This window comes from Apostichopus japonicus, chromosome 7 (genome assembly GCF_037975245.1).
Source record: "Apostichopus japonicus isolate 1M-3 chromosome 7, ASM3797524v1, whole genome shotgun sequence".
Lineage (NCBI taxonomy): Eukaryota > Metazoa > Echinodermata > Holothuroidea > Aspidochirotida > Stichopodidae > Apostichopus > Apostichopus japonicus.
The window spans coordinates 8,254,327-8,266,615 of record NC_092567.1 but is presented as its reverse complement, the minus strand read 5'-3'; the positions used below and the strand labels follow the sequence as shown (position 1 = coordinate 8,266,615).

The 12,289-nt window shown below is 37.6% G+C and overlaps 1 protein-coding gene across 1 annotated transcript in view; it reads left to right on the top strand.

Moving 5' to 3' along the window:
* The first annotated feature begins 7,297 nt into the window (after window positions 1-7,297).
* Window positions 7,298-12,289, top strand: part of LOC139969340 (uncharacterized) — a 79,904-nt gene continuing 74,912 nt past the window's right edge. The window contains exon 1 of the mRNA XM_071974223.1: window positions 7,298-8,751. The gene's annotated coding sequence lies outside the window, so the exon portion shown is untranslated. The remainder of the gene's footprint in view (window positions 8,752-12,289) is intronic.

Sequence of the window (12,289 nt, the reverse complement as noted above, 5' to 3'; positions counted from 1 at the left end):
CTAACAATCAAAGTCAGTTATCAGCGTGACAACTTCATTTAACCATTTTCATCAGAAGATGTCACCATGACGTAAAAATAAACGACCGTTTGCAATCTTCGTTGAAGGGTGGTTTAATAAATAACGTACTGTACATACAACACTATTAATGTTGGATTCATTACGGAGATCAAGAAGATCTCAAACATGTCACATAGTCCTGTATTATACAAAAAGTAAAACAAGAAACGTTTTAAAGGCGAATATTGATCACATTAATGACATATGGGCATGAGCAAGAATTAACATGTTTACAATAAACTAATTAACCGGTTAACCGTCAAAATTTAACCGGCCCGGTCTTATTTTACTTCGTAGTTGAAGACTTAGAGAGCAGGTAAGAGGCTAAGATAATAAAAAAAGTTATCGTGATCCGGAACAAGGTAGAAAACAAAACATTTCTATATTACGGAGTTCTGTTTTTTCTGTCTCTATTCTCGTAAACCGTATATTGTTCACGCGTCTTCTGTGTTTGGATATTTGAGAAGGTCGACGAAATTTCAAATTCGAATAGAATCTGTCAAAGTTCTCGCAAACTGCCGTTAACTTATGAAAAATCTAGAATAATGTGTCAGTTGTAACGAAAGTATAATTGGATTGCATTATTCATAATGTAATCGTTGAGCAAACTCTGACATTTCAGAATTAATAGCGTGACCATTCAGCAAAAAAGGTCTAGCGCCCTCGAAAACGAAAGTTTTCGACAGCCTCTTGGAAAGGAGTTGGTTGAATCTGAAATGGCCGAGCGCCTCTCTTCCCTTCAATTTAGTCGGACTTTCATTATAATTATTTGGAAGTAGCTTAGTGATCTACTCAAAGCACTCACGATCTGTTTTTTCCTTGATAATAATATATCAAAGAAGCGTTAAAATATCATTCATTATTACTAAATAATCAGTTCAACGTATCAGTTTGCGAATAAGATGATCCTAATAAGAAAATGAAATATGTTCAAAATCAATTGCTGATCAGTTTTGTCTTGGTTTGTCTAATAAATCCGATTGTAATACAAAATATTTTACTGCAGTTTCACGTTAAATTACCTTAATCATGTCCTCAATGGTAACTACGATTTAAATGACTTTAATCAGTTCCTCATTAGAAAGCATGTTTTAAATTACATTAAACAGTCCCCCATTAGTAAGAACGGTTTAAAGAATTTTGACAGTATCGGTATCTGTGCGTTTTTTTTTTCAATTACGGGAGATAGTTGCTGTTTCCAAGGTCCTTTTGTTTGTGTCTGTAATTGTAATTTCTGCCAACCATTAGTAAACTAAAAATAAAAAATATAAACTGGTAAAGTATTGTCACGAAGCTATTTTCTAGTGTTGTAGTACTCAAAAAGCACCCGACACTCGAGTGGCATTCAAACATCTTTTCTTTTTTTCTTCAAATGATCGGTACTCGCACTAGGTGTACAGTACTTGGTATTCATCCGTTCGCTCCCGCACTCTGATGCTTAAGTACTCGATTCAAAGTGCTGGTTCTCGTTCGTGACGAGTTATGTAAAACAAACAGTTTCGTAATACTGACGTTACAGTAGGTAGTTATTATAAGTGATCGATGATTTTTATTACTCTGTAATGTCACCGTACTCATGTGTCTCTAATGCAGCAGAATAGCAGACTATATGACCAAGTGCAGTACATATAGCATAAACAAAGAAAGCCAAAGTGATGTATATATATATGTTTCTAAAATAAAACAATTTATAGCATGTTTGTAGTATTAATGTGACACTTGCAACCTTATTAACCCATTATTTGAAGACATTTTACATTTGAAAATTTGTCAAACAATAACTTATAATGACTACCGGGAGCAGTTATAAATATTACATTTCTGTGTATTTAGGAAATCAAAAGTACTCATATGACATAGTATAATTCGTATTCGGTACTGAATACTGTATATAGAATACTGCACTCGAAAACTGGTACTCGGTGCTCGGATCCTAACAAGCCAGTCATCGCGCTAGAATACCTGGTTGTCGGGAACCTCAAGTACTTAAAAATACTTGGTACTCGGATAAATGTACCTGGCTACTACACTGTTACTATTCTTTTCGGTTTTGTTTGACATCATTGTATTTGGTCAAATCTTTAACAACCAGAACAAGTTACTTCTTACAAGCCTATAGACTACTTTCACATCAATAAAGAGTACAACCCATCATTAATTGACTTGGACTGGCCCAGGATTTTTCTTCAATAAACATAACTATTAAGCATTATTATAAAAATTACTTATAAAATGAATTAAACTGGTGTAAACAGTTGAATAGCAGTTGTTTGAAATCACTCAGATCATGGAAAACAGGCACTTCGTGCAGCTGCTGATTGACTATTAATACGGAATAATTATACTAAATTGCAAACTTTTGTTCTGTCACATTTTCAACGGATCTAGGAGAAATCTTCATATCTTTACCACAGAACAAACAATGCTATAACATTTGAAATATCGATCGGATTGAAAAAGAAACAAGCAAATCTTGAAGAAAAAAAAAAAACAGCTAACAGTAGGACTGACTAATTTTTTCTTCTCATTGAAATTATATATTTATATTCTTCAAATTCAATCTTCGGTGATCAATAAATTTACCCATACAGATAAATATTAATAATAATAACAATAATCATAATAATAGAAAAGTTTGTAGCGAGGGTCATTTTTTTAGAAATCACAAGTTTGAGTGAAGGGGGTAGGGGTTGGTATATGATAATTTAAACAAAGCTGCCTTCCCATACGTTTTAACATACAATGATCTCATGAAGTTCAACGTGACTGTCAAATCCTTAGCCTCCATGCCAACATTTGGTAAATGCAAAGAGTGACACATTTACAATGAAAAGACTAACGTTTTCAGACAAGACAGTGGAAATTTGAAAATAAGATGTCAAATTTTCGATTTATTGCTATCCTTTCGACTTGATATATGACAAGCGTAGTCCAAAATATTTGCAGAATATATAAATTGGCAATGAGATTTGTGTTGCTAAGGAACAACCAGTCCTGTCGTCTGCTCTTTGTGTCTGTGAACATTTGTAAACAGTCTTGACTAGCTGCGTGAGTTCCAGCTGCAGTTCGATTGTTTGAAAAAGTACTCACAATGAAAATGTTTTACTTCGAGAAATGTACCACTTAGCTAGATTCCATTGTTCAGGTATAGCTTCACAAGGAACGTGGTAGCTATAAGATCATGACCTCAGTTGTTGTGGAATCATATACATTCAAGGCGAACCACTAGAGTTGAGTGTCAAAAGGGAGAAGGGGTCACAATGGTTGGTATACGTTGTTATGCGCGATTCCGCATTGACATATACGATCGAGGTTAATGTACACGCCGATTGTTGAGTAATTGTCGTGTGCCTCGTCGACAAGACGTAAGATTATTTTCGGGTTACAAATTAGAAACTAGATCCAACTTGATCCAAGTTAGAACTTAACTAGGTATGGGCTTCGCAGTAGGTTGACATGTGAATATCTCCTGAAAAGAAAACGTTATAGTAAGTTTGATTTAGCGAAAATTTCATATGAACAGTTCCCATATTCAAAGTGCGTGTCATAACCAATGAACGTTACTTAAAACAGGCGCATTCGTAAAAGCAATTACAAGGCCTTTCACGCCACCAGTGAATACATTTAGTAACTGGTGTTTCCCTGCTTTTGTTTATGTAGTATGACCTCTGCCTCGGTTGGATACATGTGAATAGAGTTGTTATGTTAACTGCGTTACCTTCAGAAATAACTCATATTTTAGTAAAGCTTTCAAGGGAAAGTAAACAGTAGAAAATGTGATACAATTACTCAAATCAGAACGTATGGCACATCAGTTGTACGACATGTTTTAACACGGCGATCACGGGAATACACGAAGTAGTGGATGTGTTTCTCTAAACAGCTTTGTATATCGGATTGATGTCTGCACAATTTGGATATGTTGACTGTTTTTTTTATAATGGAATTCCCATATTGTCACATTGACGTTAGATTTGGAAAGACTTGATCTATTGCTATGGCGTTGTATGTTCATCAACACTTCCTCAACCAAACAGTTGAACATCACTTCCCATTCCAGCACCATTCGATACTAGAACCAATTATCAAGGATTGGATATAACAATGAAGGATTTCCATATTATTGAAACTAAAGGTGATTGAGTCAACGATATTTAAACCAGAACAAAGGACATCCAGTCAAAACCTGATTAGGTACCGGTAAGTAAGTAAGGTTAATAGATTGTACTTATAAATGGAGGAATTAAGGGAGGGGGTATAGTGCAGAACCTGCTGACAAAGGGGCAATCCACCACTCCCCCATCGCCCTACACACACGCAAACACGCTAGACTTCTTCTAGTGTCAATATGTATTCAAGTTATTCCAAGTTACTCAATTTTGGAGTGAGTTTGTGTATGTGTGATTTCCCTTTGTTGTTGATTTTGAACTCACCTATGTGGCTCACTTTCTTCTTTGTTTTTATTGTTAGACCTTATAGCCAGGCAGAAGACTTGTACCCCAGTACCCTCCCATCAATATATATATATATATATATATATATATATATATATATATATATATATATATATATATATATATATATATATATATATATATATAAATAAATAAAACATGTCATGGGTTATGGCTTGTTCAAGAAAATCTACTTTTCATCGAAGCGTATATTAAAACAGCAAGAACAACTATAAAGTGCTTTAACTCCGTAACGGTTGCCATGATACAATTATTCCGTCTGACGTTACTTTGTCTATACTTCTCTATAACAATTATTGTCTCTTTGTGGCAACAAATTCGCATCAGTGGTTCCAATTGTTAAGTTTAATGTATTATCTGCATACGAAACTTATCCGACTACAAAGTTTGTAAAAAGTACCCTGTCTTCGCTTTGCCAGACATTGTACACTGCAATATGTTGAAAGCAAAATGTCTCTAATGTGAATAAAGTTATTGTAGTTTGGGTTTCTACAAGCTTTAATCCAGACCTACATACAGTAGATGGGTCTTCTCAATTACTGGAGATGTTCCCTACACTGAACTCAATTAATCCACACTGATCACCATTGCTTAAAATGTATAGTGTACACTTTCAGGGAGGATTGTTTCCACTGATGTGCTATCACTCTGGTCATAGACTATAGTCATTAATCGAATTTTACGAAGACTATATATATGTATCAGGAAAGTAAATTCATCGTGTGGGTAGGATAAGAAACGAAAGAAACACGAAATATCCGACAGTACTGCAATGGTCAATGGATCCCCACCACGGTTATGGGATACAATCAAAAGGCATTGTATTCGTCGTTCCACGGGTATTTTTATGAAACTAGAAATCTATCTAAGCAAGCAAGTAGTTGGGGAGAGACTAAACAAACGAAGTTTGTTTTTACATAATTGCCAGTAAACGGTTTAGTAAATTTACTTTGGTTTTAAAGGCAATGATTACAATATTGTATTAGAAATTGAGGTCGAATGACTGTGACGCAAATATGTTTACTTATAGATTATTTACACAGTCGAACCAAATGCAAAAAACATGATCATTTTGTTTGTCGAAGAATGATCGAGGTCTACTTATCTAAATCTTAAAGCAGCTTTCTGAGTCCTTTCTATGTCTTTTCTCAACCTCATTGACCCCACGGTGCCATAACGACATACACACCTAGCTTATCTATTCAAATCTAACCTCAAATGGTGGTATAAGGTCGAATGATTTACAAATTTGAACGTTGTTTCTCTCGATGTTTTCCGTTAGGTTCGCAATAAGCCCCGTCTATAACATGAATATTTATATTATTTGAACGTCATTGAATAATGAGGTAAATAATTTCACTTTGCCGGCGTCGTTAGCAATGCAGTACACCAATATGTACTACAACACCAAGCTTTATTTGTGTACTCAGAGTATGGTTGTGATAACGACTCAGCTTTTTCGGATTGCTGTGAATAAATCTATTTTAAGCAACAGCTTATAAATAAACTTGTCAGTTATTCACTCGTTGGTTGAATTCAAACTAGTGGATTTGGGGAACTGAATGCAATTACTTTTAAATGAGGAATTTGTCGGAAGACTCTTAACTTATATCTGCATAAGTCTCGCCAATTGGTGCTCTAGGTAGGGAAGAACTTGGCTAATATTTGAGTTTGTTGTTTTGTGATAAATACATGTAAAAACCCCGATGGACATGTCAAAAGGTTGACAAAGCGGCGACAAAACGCAAAAAGCTGCTTTAAGAAGTTATAACAACTTGCAAGCAAAATACCGATTGCAGTAGTAGCCCACCCCGCTGAAGAAGGCTAAATGGGGTGGGGGCGGGGGATTCGAGACATCTTTCTGTTGCTGAGATATAAATGTTTGAGTTTAGTCATAAAAAAGAAAAGTACTGATTGTGCAATAACCTATAACGTCACAACACCATGCACCTTAAATTGTCTTTGTTTTCTGTTATAACTGAAAGTGGCTTACTTAACCTTTAGTAGGGCCATATCATTTAGTGATATACAAAAGTCGTATCTATAGACCAACTATTTTCGCGTGGACAACTCTGACATCCACAGGGGTTCGTGGGGAAATAAAGTTAGGGAAAGCATGGGTGTCCCTGGTATGTGTGATAGTCTGTGTATCTAGGGGTATCAATGTATTGCTGGCCGGAAGAGAGTTGGTTCTTGCTGCCGGGGTTTATGTAAACAGTCTGGTGGGCGATTTTGTCTTTGTGCTTCGTATACGGGGAAGTAACAAGAGGCTAATAGACCGTGGGGCAGGGGTCAGATCATGTATGTATCATGATAGAGAGCGCTGCGGCTTGTTATTGAGTTCGGGTACGTGTCAATGGTATCAGATATGTCGTAATTGGTCAGTTACTCGTGTATAGGCTTCTACACAGTTACGGGGTCGTTTATATTGCTATGCGAGTAGCGTTTTTATACATTAATTTGGTATACATTATGAACAAGTTGCCAGGCAGAATCCTTGCCGAAATTTTATAGCGTTTGTCAGAGGCAATGCCTTTAGAGGTTAGTTTGGGGCTTCTGCAGAAGACATATTGGATCGGATTGATGCACTCTGCAGCTGCGTTGCATACACTGCTTGTGCGGTTGCAAGGCCGTTGCAGTGTAGGGTTCGCGGACTGACGCGTTTCATCGTTAGCTGCGCTGTGTGCCAGTGGCGGAGAAACAGGGGGGTTGGGGGGTTTTAACCCCCCCCCCCCCACTTTGTGAAGAGGGGGGGGGGTTGGCCCACACAATCAACCCCCCTAGTTTTTGCCAGTAATGTTCTGTTATAGCCTATGTTATGTGCTCCAAATGGCATAATAAATCAAATTATTAAATTTGAAATTGTTAAAGTCATTTCAACCTTTTATCTGGTAGGCTACATCAACAATTAACGACCGAAAACCGAGTTAGAATTGACCCACACATTATTTCTAGCCCCTTTCCCCCACCTTGCGCATTGGAACTTGTAGCTCATAGCGCTAACTTCACCCTACAACAGACATACACAAAATAACGTTTTGTTGCTGTTGAATAGCTTTGGATCTGTATACTCTTGCCAACTTCAACGAGGTGAAGGAAGGAAAAGAAAAAGAAGAAAGAGAGAAAAGGAGAAAAGGATGGAGTAGAAAATACGGCAAGAAAACGGGAAGAGAAAGAGGAACAGTGACAAAGTTATTCGAATTTGTAAAGCAAACAGCAGATATCACATCATATCAGTGAGCATGAAAATCGCGTTCCACGATAAACAGCCTCCAAACAATGGGCGCAGATCCCGGTGAGGACAGCGGGACGCGTCCCCACCAACTTTTTCAGTAGTGGGGACATGATATACCTTGTCCCCACCAATTTGTCCTGACCAATAGCTGCATTTCAAGTTCCCCTTGTATTGAACTTTGGAGCAGTTTGATCCAGCATTGTGCAAATGACATGCAGTAGTTCTCATTTTATTGTATTTTATCCACAGTTGAATATCTTCTAAATAGAAAACTTTATAGTAAGTTTGATTTAGCGAGAATTTCATTTGAACAGTTCCCATATTCAAAGTGCGTGTCATAACCAATGAACGTTACTTAAAACAGGAGCATTCGTTAAAGCCGTTACAAAGGCTTTCACGCCATCAGTGTATAAAATTAGTAACTGGTGTTTCCCTGCTATTGTTTATGTACTATGACTTCTGCCTCGGTTGGATACATATGAATAGATTTGTTATGTTACTGCGTTACCTGCAGAATGACTCATATTGTAGTAAAGCTTTCAAATAAAGGTAAACAGTAGAAAATGTGATACAATTACTCAAAACAGAACGTACGGCACATCATTTGTACGACAGGTTTAACACGGCGATCACGGTAATACACGAAGTAGTGGATGTGTTTCTCCAAATAGTTTTGTATATCGGATTGATGTCTGCACAATTTGGATATGTTGACTGGCTTTGTAATGGAATTCCCATATTGTCACATTGACGTTAGATTTAGAAAGACTTGATATTTTGCTATGGCGTTGTATGTTCATCAACACTCCATCAACCAAACAGTTGGACTTCACCTCCCATTCCAGGACCATTCGACACTATAGAACCAATTATCAAGGATTGAATATAACAATAAAGGATTTCCATATTATTGAAACTAAAGGTGATTGAGTCAACGATATTTACTCCAGAACAAACGACATCCAATTTAACCCTCATTAGGTAAGTAAATACGGTTAATAGATTGCACTTATAAATGGAGGAATTAAGGGAGAGAGGTATAGTGCAGGACCTGCTGACAAAGGGGAATCCACCACTCCCCTTTCCGCCTACACACACGTACACGCTATACTGTATTAGGTGTCGATTTATATTCAAGTTATTCCATTTTGTTGCTGTTGAATAGCTTTGAATCTGTATACTCTTGCCAACTTCAACGAGGTGAAGGAAGGAAAAGAAAAAGAAGAAAGAGAGAAAAGGAGAAAAGGATGGAGTAGAAAATACGGCAAGAAAACGGGAAGAGAAAGAGGAACAGTGACAAAGTTATTCGAATTTGTAAAGCAAACAGCAGATATCACATCATATCAGTGAGCATGAAAATCGCGTTCCACGATAAACAGCCTCCAAACAATGGGCGCAGATCCCGGTGAGGACAGCGGGACGCGTCCCCACCAACTTTTTCAGTAGTGGGGACATGATATACCTTGTCCCCACCAATTTGTCCTGACCAATAGCTGCATTTCAAGTTCCCCTTGTATTGAACTTTGGCGCAGTTTGATCCAGCATTGTGCAAATGACATGCAGTAGTTCTCATTTTATTGTATTTTATCCGCAGTTGTTAAATATAGGACGGAAATCACATTTGCGGCAGTCTATATTTGTTTTCTGGGAGAGGACCCCAGACCCATCGTATATACAAAAGTCTACTTGGATTATTTGTCCCCTGATTTTCTTTCTGCAGACGCCCATGTATTTCTCCAAACTAAATTTCTAAGCCATGAGATCTAAAGCTTAAGGAGGTTTAGGAGTATCATTAGGTCTGGGAAGTGTTATTTCCGGCGATCTGGGAGGTATATTTGCCCAAAAAAATCGTACGCTACGCGCGAACCCGTGGTCGCGCTCCGCTTAGATAGTGTCATAGAACAGACACGCGTTCCCACCATTATCCAAGACTGATCTGCGCCCATGCTCAAAACTGTCGATGTGTGTAGTGTTCGGTTTCGGAAATATCTGGTATATTTTTATTTCCTTCAACGAAATTTTTAGTAGCCGTCTGAATTTTCGAAAATTCCCTAACCAACATTCTTCACCATACTTCATCATACTCGTGCAATTTCGACCTGTCTGTTAAAGGAGGTTTTTCTATATCGGTTGTCCATAGATGATATTTTGTGCAACATTATGGGTATGTTTTGAAGTGAATTTATTCACGAGAATTGTGAATTTTCAAATTCTGAACAGTGGGGCTGACGGATATTGTGGGCCGCGATGAAGAATCACCTACAAAAGCAATGATCCACAGGATATGTGATGAAGTCGAACATGATGTGTTACTGGTGACAATCTTCAAAAAGGTTATAGATGGGAAAAAAGTATTTGGAAAAAACTTGGTTCTCAGGCAAAAGTGTACATATGGTTGGTCAGTTTCAAGCCCGAGAAGTGCCATTTCCGGTGATCTGGGGGTACCAAAACCAGAAATTTGCTTGTACGCTGCGCCCCAACCAATGGTGGCGCTCCGCTTAGATAGTAATACGTGCCCCCCGGGTTAGAAAATCCTGCATACGCCCCTGGTTAAATGCAGCTTTTCAAGGCCTGGGCAGTGCCATTTACTGCAATCTGGGAGGCAATATTTGCCACAAAATTCTTGTGCACTTCGCGCCAACTTATGGTGGCGCTCCACTTAGATAGTGAGCCAGCAGTTATGACTTTTTATTTCATCAATGGCCTGCAACCCCCCCCCCCCTCCCACATCTGACAAGAAATCTCCGCCACTTGCCTCTGACGAATTCATCATTTGATGCGCTGCGTTGTCTTTAACGCAATGCGTATAGTTTAGCTCTCTTCTAGGCAACTTGCGCATTACAGAATAGCTGTGCCGTGATAGGGTTAGTTAATGTACGTTGTCCGTGTGTCGTGTTTTAGTCGTTAAGGTATTCCTACTTATATATTTATTTGTTTGTAACACTTTGAAAAATTTACTACAGGAACATTGTATATAGAAAAGCATATATACTTATTAATCTCAGGATGCACTGTTAGTGTATTTTATTCAACGGTGTCCTCGAGTCTCTCCCTACCAACCCCACACCTAACTTACCAATCGGGTACGCCCCTACAACATAACTGGAGCGGACAACGTTACACTACATTGCATGAGTGCTACAAGAGTTCAGAGCCACAATGGAGCATGTCACAGGGTCGGTGCGTTGTTTTACGCGATTCTGCATTGAAATAATTGGTCAAGGTTAAAGTATACGACGATGGTTGAGTAATTTTCGTGTGTCTCGTCGACAAGTACATAGTTCTCGAAAAGAGTTATAGTACTTGATCCAAGCTTAAACTTAGCTAGGCAAGGACTTCATAGTGCGATGACATTATGTTATTTAAGTTCTAAATAGAACCCTTATAGTAGGTTCAGTTTCGTGAGAATATCATTGAACAGTATTCATATTCAAAGTGCGTGTCATAACCAAAAAGCGTTACTTAAAACAGGACGATTCGAAAAGTCGTTATCAAAGCTTTAACGTAATCAGTGTAAACATATAGTAACTTACTATAACTAACTAGTAGTTTCCCTGCTTTTAGGTACATGTGTGTATGTGACTTGCATTTGCTGTTCATTTTGAACTCTCCTGTGTGGTGTGCTTTCTTCTTTATTTAACAATAAAAATATTCTAATCAATTAAGGAATTAAAAAAGCAAGTCAACGTACCCACCACTTCCAGTAAATTGGTCACGTGTCACCAGTCGGATCAGACAGCTATCTACAACTAGAAAACCTATACTTGCACAGGTACCTTGAAAGAATATGAAGTCAACATATTGTAATTTGTTCCTCACCACTACCCCAATGATATTGTTGCGTGACGTATGATGGGTAATAACATCCCCTGTGAAGACTTTTGGTAGTGGAATCTTTCTTTTGTGTTCACTGTGGTAACCTCTGTATTAAGCTGTCTGTATTATGTGCGCGTATTTGTCCCTTCACAGCATTTGTAGTTTAAAGCTTCTATAAAAACTATGCGTAACTACATATCCTCAAGTTCTATTTCGATGTAGCCGACCTCACAACAACTAGTGCATTTACAATTATTGTTTAGAGTCAAGGATTAATTCGCATTAAGTAGAAGCTCATTATGCAGGTTAAACATAAGTACATCATGTACATGCGACAAAAATAAAGGTTGAATGGCACATTGCTACGATCCGCATGTAAAATATAGTTTTACTTTCTGAGAAGGTACCAGATATATGACGTACATGTGAGCATGCGTACATGCTGTAAATATGGTGATACGACCTTAATCGATGTTATTGACCATATAGCCATATTAGCCGTTCACTATATGATATAGCAGGGAACATTTATATGTGGCTCAGGCGACGAATATATTGTATTCAAGAGACATAACTAGTTTAACGTAATATTCCAGCGGCATGTTAGAGTTATTACTTACATACTTATGTAAGGTACTAATTTAGATGGCAATAATTTAATAAAAAAATCTTTATGTCTTCTTTTGAAAAACAAAAAATGTTT